At 43.9% G+C, this 13,718-nt stretch overlaps 1 protein-coding gene across 1 annotated transcript in view; it reads left to right on the forward strand.

Annotated features, from left to right (window-relative positions):
• Arl3 (ADP ribosylation factor like GTPase 3) overlaps nt 1–13,718 on the forward strand; it is a 60,370-nt gene that overhangs the window by 27,185 nt on the left and 19,467 nt on the right. The gene's annotated exons all lie outside the window — the stretch shown is intronic.

Raw genomic sequence — 13,718 nt, forward strand, 5'->3', positions numbered from 1 at the left:
TAAGGCATCTCTCCAGCCCCAGTACGCATATCTTTAGACTGGAATTCCACATGTGCCTCCACACCTTAGGGTTGGACCCTAGGATCCACCCAATGACACCTCCTCCAGCTAGGTAGCTAGAAATCCAAGGAGCTTTAATAAAACTCCTAAATCTATTGGGGGACATTTATTCAAACTACCACATCCTGGAAACCTGCTGGATAAGGACCTCTTAAAAGACTTGATGGTGTTCTCCTTTAGAAAAAAGAATACAGGCTGGAGAGATGGCTTAGTGGTTAAGGTACTTGTCTGCAAAGCCTAAGGACCCAGGTTTGATTCCCTAGAACCCATGTAAGCCAGACACAGAAAGTGAGGCATACATCTTGAGTTCGTTTGTAGTGGCTGGAGGCCTTGGCAACGTGTCTCCCCCACCCCCCCTTTCTCTGCTTGCAAATAAAAATGTAAAATTTTAAAAAAGAAAAGAGAATGCTTAAAGCAGGGGTCAGTTGCTTTTGGAACTACCTTAAGTCCAAGGGTTCACCTCTTGAACAGTACTTTTGGAGGACTGAGCAATGTGGAGAATGTTAAAGTGGTGGGATTTAACTCGGCATTAGGGAGACGCTCCCTTAATGCTCCAGGAGCGGAGGGTACCGCACGCGCACGTTGGTGATTCCTGGGCTCACGTGCTCTCCACCTAGACAGAGGCTGAGATGATCTCCTAGTTCACTACCACTTTCCCTTTTCTCACTTTCTCACTCTTTCTCTTTCTCTCTCTTTTTTTTTCTCTTCTTTCTTTCTTTTTTTTTTTGTGTGGGTTTTTTTTTGTTTTGTTTTCTGAGGTAGGGTCTCACTCTAGCCCAAGCTGACCTGGAAGTCACTATGTAGTTCCAGACTGGCCTCAAACTCACGGTGATCCTCCTATCTCTGCCTCCTGAGTGCTGGGATTACAGGCATGCACCACCACACCTGGCTCCTCACTCTTTCTCTTTGTGAATTCTTGTAGCGGTCACTGTGGGCATTTTGTAGCCTCTCAGCTACATCTTCCCTCCTCCAACATCATCATCACCTACTATGCCATAGTCAAGCCCTATCATGATCATCTCCTTAACTAGTGAGGCTCATGAAGAACTTGGGTGATAAAAAAAATATGTATGTTATTTTTCTGCATCTCGCATTACTTCAGTTATGACCATAGGCAATTACCTGCAATTCTATCAGCCACATCTATGTCTTCATTACCAGCAGAAATCACCTTGCGTCTCAAATAGCTTTCCTCTTCTTGCTTCCTATGTGCCTCCCTTTGGGGTCATCCCTATCCACATGCACACATCCTGTACACCCCTCATTTGACAAGGAAGAACAGGTGGGCATGTTGTCAATAAGCCGTAATGCCAGGGGACTAAAGTAAGAAGACTTCAAGTTCAAGGTTAGCCTAGGGTGAGACCCTTTCTCCAAGCTTAATTAAGAACCAGCCATCCTGCTCCCAAAGACAGTCAGTGTCCATCCTCTGCCTCCCTTTATTGCAGAACTCCTTGAAAGCTTTCTCTCCAATCTCTCTCATCTTCTCTCTTCCCTGTCATCTGCAGGCCTGCCTTTCAGGCTCACCAATAATTCCCATTGCTGCATTATCTCCCGTTATAGTTGGATCTGGACTGTCCCCTGAGGGCCCCGATGTTTAAGGCTGAGTCCCTGGAATATTGTGGAACCTTTAAGAGGTGAGACTCAGCAGGAAGTGTCACGTCCGTTTGAGAACATAACCGTAAAGGGGCTTGTCTACTCTGGCCTCTTCCTTTCTTTCTGTTTTTGTGTCCTGACCATGAAATGTACTACCTGCCACAAATGAGCCTTGCCACAGACCCAAAAGCCACAGGGCTGACAGACCAGGGACTGACGTGTACAACTATAAGCCAAAATAAGTCTTTTCTGAGTTGATTATCTCGCTAATTTGTTACGGCAATGAAAAGCTGACTAACACGTCTTCTAACCTGCAAATGTTGTCATGCCCCAGAGTTCAACCCTTGTGTCTTCCTCTGAGTCACAGCTTAGGTGACTTCATCCAGTTTCAAGGCCTTAGTTACTGCCTACATACTGGGAGTCTCAAATTAGTGTTTTCTCCTGAAACTCTTTCCCTGAGCTTCAGTTTCATATAGCCAGCTACCTGTGTTTGACATCTTGCCTTCAGTGGAAGCCCCTCAGTCTCAACACGTCCAAATTCCATTCTCCACCTACTCCTGCTCAGATTGGCTCCTCCCTCAGCCTTCTCAAGTGGCAAATCCATCCTTCCAAAAGCAACAGAGTTCAAGACGTGGCAGTTTACTCCTGTAATCCTGACACTCAAGAGGCTAAAGCTGGAAGATTGCAAGTTTCAAAGGCTAGTTTGGGCTACACCATGAATTCCAGGCCAGGCAAACTATGTAGTCTGCGTGGCCTCCAGCCACTGCAGAGGAACTCCAGACACATGAGCCCCCTTGTCCATCTGGCTAACGTGGGTCCTGGGGAATTGAACCTGGGTCCTTTGGCTTTGCAGGCAAATGCCTTAACCATTAAGCCATCCCTTCAGCCCCCACTTATTGAACTTTAAATAAAAAAATTTAGGGCTGGAGAGATGGCTTAGCAGTTAAGCACTTGACTGTGAAGCTTGAGGACCCCGGTTCGAGGCTCGATTCCCCAGGACCCACGTTAGCCAGATGCACAAGGGGGCGTACGTGTCTGGAGTTCGTTTGCAGTGGCTGGAGGCCCTGGCACGCCCATTCTCTCTATGTGCCTCTTTCTCTGTCTGTCACTCTCAAATAAATAAAATTAAAAAAAAAATTTTTAGAGAGAGAATGGGCGTGCCAGGGCCTGAGCCACTGTAATCAAACTCCAGACACATGTGCCACCTAGTGCACATATGCAGACTTGTGCTTGTGTGACCTTTGTGCGTCTGGTTTATGAGCATCTGGCTAATGTGGATCCTGGGGAATCAATGGGTCCTTAGGCTTTGCAGACAAGCACCCTAACTGGTAAGCCATCTTTACAACCCTGAACTTATCATTTAACATCTTCCATGAGTATAGACAATAAACCACGTTAATTCCCTTTAACCACCCACTCCCATTTCCCCCTCCCAAATTTTCCCTCCATTGACTCTTTCCTTTTTTCCAATTAGTCTTCTATTTTAATGCTTTCATTTTTTGGAGGGGGAAGTTTTTTATGTTTTGTTTTGATTAAGCATAGTGTATACATTTTTCCAGACATCAGCAGATGTTACACCCCTAAGGCTCATGACTACTTCTGTTTTAAGTTTTCAGTATCAGGGATGTTTTTCCCCCGATGGAGCGGGCCTCCAGTCCAATTGGATGGAGGGGGAAGTTTTGAGGCAGGGTCTCACTCTAGCCCAGGCTGATCTGGAATTCACCATGTAGTCTCAGGGTGGCCTTGAACTCATGGTGATCCTCTTACCTCTGCCCCCCAAGTGCTGGGATTAAAGGTGTGTACCACCACACCCGGCTACTGATGCTATCATTTTTTTTCCTCCTATTGTGAAGGTCTTGTGTAGGTAGTGTCTGACACTGAGGCCATGTATGTCAAGGCCATTTTGCAGACATTTCTTTTATTGTTGTTTGTTTATTACCTGTCCCCAACCAGAATAGAAGCTCCATGAGGACAAGAACTTCTCGACTTTTTAACTGCTGTGTCACCAGTGCCTGAAAAAGTTCCCAAATGAATTAAATAGAATGTTGTTGTGGATGTTTTCTGACAGGAAGTAGAATGTGGAGTTAATTACTTCTAAATTCCCTTCCAGAGCTGAGATGCTATGTTTCTGTATTATTGTGGCCCATCCAGGCCTGCCAATTCCCTCTATAAGATGAGATCATCTACTTCATGGGGTGGAAGATAGGAGAAGTAGTGAATTCACTCACTCACTGTAGTTCTCATATGGTGAATAATATCAAAATATCAATTATGCTGCCAGTTAAGATGCTTGCCTGCAAAACCTAGCTACCCACATTTGATTCCCCAGTACCCATGTAAAGTCAGATGTACAAAGTGGCACATGCATTTGGAGTTCATTTGCAGGAGCTAGAGATAGGCGTACCCATTCTCTGTCTGTCTCTCTGCTTGCAAGTAAATAAATTTTTAAAAAGTCCCCACTGAGAAGATGGATGGGAGACATGCTTCCATACATTTTAAGGAGACTAGAAGATAAATGTTGAGAAAAAAGAAAAAATAATTTCTCTTTAAGGTAGAAAGAAGCTAGAGAGAAGGCTTAGCAGTTAAGGCACTTGCTTGCAAAGCCTAAGGACCCAGGTTCGATTTTCCAGTACCCATATAAGCCAGATGCATATGATGGCTCATGTGTCTGGAGTTCATTTGCAGTGGCTGGAGGCTTTGGCATATCCATTCTCTTACTGTCTGCCTCTTCCTGCCTCACTCTCTTCCTTTCTCTTTCAAATAAATAAAATATTTTTTAATATTTTATTTTTATTTATTTATTTATTTTACAGAGAAAGAGGGGGAAGAGAGAGAGACAGAGAGAGGATGGGTACACTGGGGCCTCTAGCCACTGCAGACAAACTCTAGACACATGAGCCCCCTTGTGCATCTGGCTAATGTGGGTCCTGGGGAATTGAACCTAGGTCCTTTGGCTTTGCAGGCAAATGCCTTAACCACTAAGCCATCTCTCCAGCCCTAATTTTTTTTTTTAATAATACAGAAACACAGTGCTAGGGTGAAGGAGACAAACGCTAAGGGTATTTAACGCTTACCAAAGCAGAGATCCAGAGGCTTCTAAGAGCTCATCACTAAAGTAGACTTAAAACTCACCCATCAAGGCTCAGGGAATTTTGCAGAAGAGGGAGTGGAAATATTGGAAGTCACAGGTTGGGATGCCATGCCCAGAGGCACTGCCTCTCCCCCATGACTGACTGGTGCTCCCATAATGCATAACCCACAACCCCACGGGAAATACCAGCAACCCCACTGAGGAGGGTCTCCAACAGAATGGGAGCAGGGGCAGGGGACAAGATGGTACCAACACATCATGTATCCATACAAAATAGGTTCTTTTTTGTTTTTGTTTTTAATTTTTTTAAATTTTTATTTATTTATTTGAAAGCAGCAGACAGAGAGAGAGAATGAGCATGCCAGGGCCTCCAGCCACTGCAGACAAAACTCCAAACATGTGTGCCCCCTTGTGCATCTGGCTAACGTGGGTCCTGGGGAATCAAACCGGGGTCCTTAGACTTCACAGGCAAGCGCTTAACCGCTAGGCTATCTCTCCAGCCCTTATTTTTGTGTTTTGAGGTAGGGTTTCCCTCTAGTCTAGGCTGACCTGGAATTCACTATGTAGTCTCAGGGTGGCCTCGAATTCATGGTGATCCTCCTAACTCTGCCTCTTGAATGCTGGAATTAAAGGCTTGCACCACCACACCCAGCCTCAAAATATGTTCTTAATAATAATATAAAAACAAGTCAATGGTACACACCTGTAATCTCAGTGGTTGGGAGGCTGAGGCAGGAAGACTGTGAATTCCAGGCCAGCCTAGGCTACACTATTTAAAAAAAAAAAAAAGAGGTAACTGGACATGGTGGCTCATGTTAGAAAAATTGGCCATTAGATGTCTTTTTAAAAAATATTTTATTTATTTGAGAGAGAGAAAGGAAGAGGCAGATAGGGAGAATGTGTACACCAGGGCCTCTAGCCACTGCAAAGTCCAGACACATGCACCCCTTTTGCATCTTTCTTACATGGGTCCTGGGGAATTGAACCAGGCTCTTTAGGCTTTGCAGGAAAGTACTTTAACCACTAAGCCATTTCCCCAGCCCTATTAAATGTCTTTTAAGTCATAAAGAAGGCTCCTGGAACTAGTAAGTGACTGTAGCAGGGCTGTAGTATAACAATCATGTATAGACATCAATTGCTTTCCATTATACCAACAATGAACAATTGAAATCTGGCTGGATCTTGGGTTTAGTCCCTAATACTGAAAAAAAAAAAAAAAATTAAGAACTTGAAATTTAAAGCAAAGTATCACTTAGCACCCAAAATACGAGTTAAGTCGACATTGATTTATATGGGGAAAACTACAAAGCTGTTGAAAGGTAATTTTTCCTAACATGTATGAGGTTCAATACCCAACACTGCCAAAATAAGTATGTATATACATACATACATACATACATACATACATACATACATACATACATAAAATTTAAAAAAGGATAAACATTCTGTGTTCGTAGATAGGAAAATTCAGTATTGCCGTAAGTTATACTCAGCTTGATCTGTAGATTTGATGCAATTGTAGTTAGAATTCCAGGTCATTATTTTGGAGACTTATTTTCAGAAGTAGGGTTTCACACTAGTTCAGGCTGACCTGGAATTCACTATGTAGTCTCATAGTGGCCTTGAACTCATGGTGATCCTCCTACCTCTGCCTCCCAAGTGCTGGGATTAAAGGTGTGTGCCACCACACTCAGCAATTTTGGAGATTTTTGACAAACTAATTCTAAAGTTTCTATGGAAAGACAAATTCCAGCTAACCAGCATAGTACTGAGAATACATTGGAATTCTGATGCTACTCAGCTAAGATTTACTCTAAAGGTACAGTAATCAAGGTAACAAGTCTGAGAAAGAATAGACTAATTGATCAATGTAATGGAGTAGAGAACTCAGAGTTGGATCTGCAGGAGTCGGTCATGTGGTCTTTGCCAGAGGAGGAGGTAGCCCAGTAGAGAAGGACCATCTTCTCAGAATAGGGTACAGGCAAGCACTTAACCGCCAAGTCATCTCTCCAGCCCCTGGGGCTCACAGTTGATTAAGGGAGAGACCCATTTCAAGGAAATGCATCAGTGAACAACAAGAGGCCATCTGCCATTCTCCTCTGGCATCTACACGCATGTGCATTGTATGCACGTGTGCACAAACATGCACACAGCAAAAATAGTTGAAAAATAGCAAATGTCTGGTTCCTGAGAGGAATATTCTTAGCTGTTCATCTGCTAGATTAAGGTACTTTGAGCAGTATGTAAGGACACTAATGTTGGTTACAGAGGCCTGAGACCTTCCTGGTCTACAGGTAAGAGTAACTTTAAATCATAAGCTCTACCACCTTGAGGGTATACTTCAAGGGAAGTGTACCAGGACCCTGGATCCCACATTCTCAGTAGCTGAGAGCTCCCAGGAATAATGTGCCGCGCAACGAAGTCAGTTCAGAGCGGCCCTAGAGAAGCGTTCTTGAGCTACAGTCCACACTAGTGCAAGATAATATTTCGGGTTGAGAGTCAACTTCATTATTTTCCAGTGGCGTTTGAGATTAAGCAAGTTTGGCAAGCAGCTGAGTCCCTGGGGTTAGTCGGCAGCCTTGAGACTCTCGGCTCTCTGTGCTTGTTTCTCAGCCGCCGGAAGCAGCAGGTTGGCGGATTCTGTGTGTGCTTGTCTGTGTTTAATAGTCTTCCATTGTTGGTTGAAAAAGACCTATTACACTGGACCCCGCACTGCTCAAGACTGAAGCTTAACACATTTTGTTGCCTGGTTAAATCTTTTCAATTCTCCCTGGAGTGCTGTGGTAAAATCTTGCTTGAGAGCAGAGATGGACAAATTGATCCAGCCTGCCTCCTGTTTTGTGTAGCCTGCAAGCTAGAATGGTTTTGATATTTTTAAGTGGTTGAAAGAAATCAGAAGAGTAATGTTCCACGACACACAAGAACGAGGCAGAATTTCAGTGCCCACAAATAACGTTCTGCCGGAACACAGGCGGGTGCGTCTGTCCACATTTCCCATGGCTGCTTTCACGGCTACAATAGCCGTGTTCGGTTGCTGCCTGTGACATGATGTGGGCCGCAGAGGCAAAATATTTACTAACGGTTCCTTACTGAAAACTTTGCCTACCCTGGTGTAAGGTGGGAATATTTAACCTTTTGGCTTCTCTGGGCCACAATGGACAAAGAATTGTTTTGGGCCACATGTTCAATACAGCGGAACATGGGCTGAAGAGATGGCTCAGAGGTTAAGGTGCTTGCTTGCAAAGCCTGAAGGCCCCAGTTCAGTTCCCCAGTACCCCCCGTAAAACCAGATGCACAAAGTAGCACATGGGTTGATAGTTCTTTTGCAGTGGCAAGAGGCCCTGACATGCCCAGTCACTCTCCCTCCCTCCACTCTCCCTCTGCTTGCAAATAAATAAATAAATAAATACAGTAGAACATGAAATGACTCTAGTGGTCTGAAGTCATGGTAACTCCTAGAAGTACCAGAGTTAGTCTCAGGGACAGTGTTGTCGGGAATATCTAACTTCAGTTTTACTAATGGAAAAGTGGCTATGAAAGAAAACTTGACGTATCCTAGAAGGGAGGGGATGGGAAGTCTTCTAGTTCTTTTTTGGTTAGTAAATGATAGTAAATAGTAAGCATATATGGTATGGTTCTGTGTGCAAAAGGTCTGGGTTCAACTCCAGCACTACCAAAAAATAATCTGTAAAAATAGTGATTTTTTTGGCCAGGCATGATGGTACATGCCTTTAATCCCAGGAGGCAGAAGTAGGAGGATCACTGAGATTTCAAGGCCACCCTGAGACTACATAGTGAATTCCGGGTCAGCCTCAGCCAGAGTGAGACCCTACCTCAAAATCCCCCCCCCAAAAAAAGAGAGAGACAATTAGCTGGGTGTGGTGGTGCACACCTTTAATCCCAGCACTTGGGAAGCAGAGGTAGGAGGATCGCTGTGAGTTCAAGGATACCCAGAGACTACATAGTGAATTCCAGGTTAGCCTGGGCTAGAGCGAGACCCTACCTTGAAAAACCAAAAATAAATAAATAAAAGCCCACAAGTAGACTAGATCTCAAACACTTTAAAATAACTGTTATTTCTTACACACATTGATGCTACAAGAGAGTAGAAAGCACCAGTCATTGAAACCCGGTGTTGCAGTCCGGTTCGCATTGCTGGTAGAAATCACCCAACCAAAAGCAGCTTCTGGGAAAAAGAGATTTATTTTGGCTTACAGGCTCAAGGGGAAGCTCCACGATGGCAGGGGAAAACGATGGCATGAGCAGAGGGTGGACATCACCCCGTGGCCAACATAAGGTGGACCACAGCAACAGGAGGGCGTGCCAAACACTGGCAAGGGGAAACTGGCTTTAATACCCATAAGCCCGCCCCCAATAATACACTCCCTCCAGGAGGCGTTAAGTCCCAAATCTCCATCAGCTGGGAACCTAGCATTCGGAACACCTACGTTAATGGGGGACACCTGAGTCAAACCACCACACCCGGGGAGCTAGGCAGACACTGGTCAGTTTCCTTGTCCTCTGACTTCAGCTCGGTCTATCAGAGGAAGACCATGCTATCCTCCCTCCCCTCTCTTGCTGCCTATCCCCTGGTGGGGAAATACCCAGGAGCAGTAAAATGGCCAAAAGGTGGCCACAGGAGGGAGGAGGAGCATGGCGGAGGAGAAACAAAGAGGCCTCCATTCAGTCTCTGTTCCAGCCAGAGTTGCCAGACTTCCATGAGGAAAAAAACCTTTTTCTCCAGGTCTTTATTCCACAGCCTAAGAATTCCAAAGCAACTGCCAAAAAAATATATGAGCTGACTTCACCTGAAACCTCATTTTGAGTGCTAGGGATTATAACCATGCTACAGGCACAATGAGTATTAACTTTCTTTTATACTTATTAAATGTACTTGCTTACAAAGCCTGCCAGCCTGGGTTTGATTCCCCATTACTCATGTAAAGCCAGATGCATAATGTAGTACATGTGTCTCGAGTTTGTTTGCAGCAGCAAGACCCTGGCACACTCATAATCTGTTTATCTCTCTGTGTTTGTCTGACCTCTCTATCTCTTCTTTTAAATGAAAAAATTTTAAGCCAGGTGTGGTGGCGCACACCTTTAATCCCAGTGCTTGGGAGGCAGAGGTAGGAGGATCGCTGTGAGTTCGAGGACACCCTGAAACTACATGGTGAATTCCAGGGCAGCCTGGGCTAGAGCAAGACCCTACCTTGAAAAGCAAAAATTAAATAAAACAAACACTATTCTTCTTCTTTTTTTTTTTTTTTTTTTTTTAAGAGAGAGAGAAAGAGGCAGAGAGAGAGAATGGGCATGCCAGGGTCTTCAGCCACAGCATATGAACTCCAGATGCTTACGCCCCCTTGTGCGCGTGTGCAACCTTGTGTGCTTGCGTCTCTCTGTGTCTGGCTTATGTGGGACCTGGAGATTCGAACATGAGTTCTTGGGTTTCACAGGCAAGTGCCTTAACTGCTAAGCCATATCTCCAGCCCATAAACACTGTTCTTTTTTATTTTATTTATTTTTTAAATTAATTATTTAATTTAATTTATTTATTTGAGGGAAAGAGGCAGATAGAAAGAGAAAGAATGGGTGCTGCAGGGCCTTCAGCCGCTGCAAACGAACTCCAGATGCCCTGTACATGTGGCAAACATGGGTCCTTTGGCTTTGCAGGCAAATGCCTTAGCCGCTAAGCCATCCCTCCAGCCCTGTTATTTATTTATTCATTTATTCATTCATTTATTTATTTATTTATTTATTGCGGGGGGGGGGGAGACTGAGCTTTTATTCAAACACTAATCTTTACCTGCCATCAGAAAGAAAGCCAACAGCCCAGTGTGGTGGCATACACCTTTAATCCCAGCATGCAGGAGGCAAAAGAAGGAGGATCTCTGTGAGTTCAAGGCCAACCTGGAACTAGAGTGGCAGGACAACCTGAGCTAGAGGGAGACCCTATCTCAAAAATACCAAAAAGGGGGGGAAGCCAACAACTGCATAGAGGAGCCATGCTAGTTTGTGCCCATGATTTTAACTTTTTTTTTTTTCTGTGGAGGGGTTGGTGTGAATGGGCATACCAGAAACTCTTGCCACTGCAACTGAATACCAGATGCTTGTGCCAGTTTTTCATCTGCCTTACATGGGTGGTTTGGGAATTGAACCTGGTGCAGCAAGCTTTGCAAGTAAGCAGTTTGCTGAGCCATGTTCCTAAGGTCCCATGATTTGTTTTGTTTTTCTTTTTCTTTTTCAAGGTAGGGCTTCACTCTAGCCCAAGCTGACCTGGAATTCACTATATAGTCTCAGAGTGGCCTCAAACTCACAGCAATCCTCCTGTCTGTGCCTCCCCAAGTGCTGGGATTAAAGGCATGTCCCACCAATGCCTGGGGCCTCATGATTTTTTTTTTTTTTTTTTAATTTTTAGAGGTGGGTTTTCACTCTAGCTCAGGCTGATCTGGAATTTACTATGTAATCTCAGCCTAGCCTCAAACTCACAGCGATCCTCCTACCTCTGCCTCCCAAGTGCTGGAATTAAAGGTGTGCACCACCATGCCCAGCTGATTTTTTTGAATACATTTAACTTTATTTATTTTAGAGAGAGAGAATGGGCATTCCAGGGTCTCCAGCCACTGCACATGAACTCCAGATGCATACACTACCTTGTGCATCTGCTTACATGGGTCCTGGGGATCAAACCTGGGTCCTTTGGCTTTGCAGACACCTTAACCACTAAGCCATCTCTCCAGCCCCCATGATTTAAAAGAAAAACTTTTGGGGGTCTGGAGAGATGGTTCAGTGGTTAAAGCATTTGCCTGCAATGTGTAAAGACATGGGTTCAATTCCCCAGTACCCACGTAAAACCAGATGCACAAAGTGATACAGGCATCTGGAATCTGTTTGCAGTGGCTAGAGGTCCTGGTACATGAGCTGCCTCTGTCTGTCTGTCTGTCTGTCTGTCTATGTATCTATCTATCTCCTAACAGATAAATAACATTTATTTTTAAGAAGCTTGAACGTTTTTTCATGAGTGTGTGCACGTGTGTTTGCGTGTGTGTGTGTACACCAAAGTGTTTCGACACTGCAAATGAATGCCAGATATTTGTGCCACTTTTTGCATCTGGCTTTACATAAATGGCTAGGAAATTGAAGCCCAACTGGCAGGCTTTGCAAACAACTGCCTTTATCCACTAAGCCATCTCCCCAGCCCCTGTGCCCATGATTTTTAAAAAATATTTATTCACTTATTTAAGAGAAAGGCAGAGAGGTGGGAGAGAGAATGGGTGCACCAGGGCCTCTAGCTACTGCAAACGAACTCCAGACACATATGTCACCTTTGTGCATCTGGCTTTACATGGGTACTGGGGATTCAAACTCAGGTCCTTTTGCAGGCAGGTGCCTTAACTGCTAAGCTATCTCTCCAGCCCTGGAAGCCCCCTCCTCTCTGAGGAACTTGCTTCCTTTCCCCTTCGTACTCTAAAATAAACTTTATTCTTTTCATTTGTTTGTTTTGTTTTTCAAGGTAAGGTCTCACCCATATGCTGACCTGGAATTCACTATGTAGTCTCCAGATGGCCTCGAACTCATGGCGATCCACCTACCTCTGCCTCCCTAGTGCTGAGATTAAAGGCATGTGCTACCATGCCTGGCTTTGTTTTTGTCTCTCTTGTTTGTTTGTTTGTTTGTTTTGTGGGAGAAAAGGGTTTATTTCAGTTTATAGAGTCAAAGGGAAGCTTCATGATGGGAGAGGAAAATGATGGGCATGAGCAGAGGGTGGACATCACCTCCTGGCTAACATCAGATGGGCAATACCAGCTCTTTTTTTTTAATGTATTTTTTTCTTTTTTTTTTATTTCACTACATAAAATTTATTATTTTTTATAAGTATTTTTTTTTCTTAATAGTTTTCTTTATTTTAGAGAGAGAGAGAGAGAGAGAGAGGGAGGGGGAGAAAATGGGCATGCTAGGGCTTCTAGCTACTGCAAACAAACTCATGTGGGTACTGGAGAATTGAACTGGGTCCTTAGGCTTGCAAGTGCCTTAACCACTACGCAATCTCTCCAGCCTTAAACTTTATTTATTTATTTGTTTGTTTGTTTTAGTTTTTCAAGGTAGGGTTTCACTCTGCTCAAAATGACCTGGAATTCACTACGTAGTCTCACAGTGGCCTCTCGAACTCATGGTAATACTCCTACATCTGCCTCCCAAGTGCTAGGATTAAAGGCATGCGCCACCACGCCCAGCTTAAACGTTATTCTTAAAAGAAAAAAAAAGCAAGGTAGTTGTCTTATAGACTTAATCCTAGAATTATTGCATAGTGATGTTGAAATTACATAAAATTTACTTTAGGAAAATGTTAAATAGCAAAATCTTGTATATAGTGTGGGGAGATCCCTCCTTTTCAATCTGGCAGTAGAAATGTTAAGTGTGAAATTTCATATCAAAACAAAAAGAAAAAAAGAGCAGATACTTACGAGTAAATGAAAGTTCTCTGGACTCACTGCTGTTTACTGATGTGCTTGTCTCTGCTGTTAGAATCATCACTCCTCATCTTCCTCACCCGACTGTCAGATTTCGATTTAATATTTTAGTTATTTATTTGAGAGGAAGTGGCAGATAGAATGGGCATGCCAGGACCGTAGCCCCTGCAAACCAACTCTAGACACATGCACCACCTTGTGCATCTGGCTTATGTGGATATTGAGGAATCTAACATTTGCCTTCGCAGCCAAGCGCCTTAACTGCTAAGCCATCTCCCCAGCCCTGTTGTTTTTTAAAAACTATTTTATTTGAGGGAGAAAAAAACAGAAATATATTTTTTTAATTATTTTTTTTTTAAGCAAGAGAATGGGTATACCAGGGCTCTAGCCACTACAAATGAACTCCAGTCACATGTGCCACCATGTGCATCTGGCTTACATGGGTACTGGGGAATCAAACCTGGGTCACTAGGCTTTGCAGGCAAAAACCTTAACTGCTAAGC

Source organism: Jaculus jaculus, chromosome 1 (genome assembly GCF_020740685.1).
Source record: "Jaculus jaculus isolate mJacJac1 chromosome 1, mJacJac1.mat.Y.cur, whole genome shotgun sequence".
NCBI lineage: Eukaryota > Metazoa > Chordata > Mammalia > Rodentia > Dipodidae > Jaculus > Jaculus jaculus.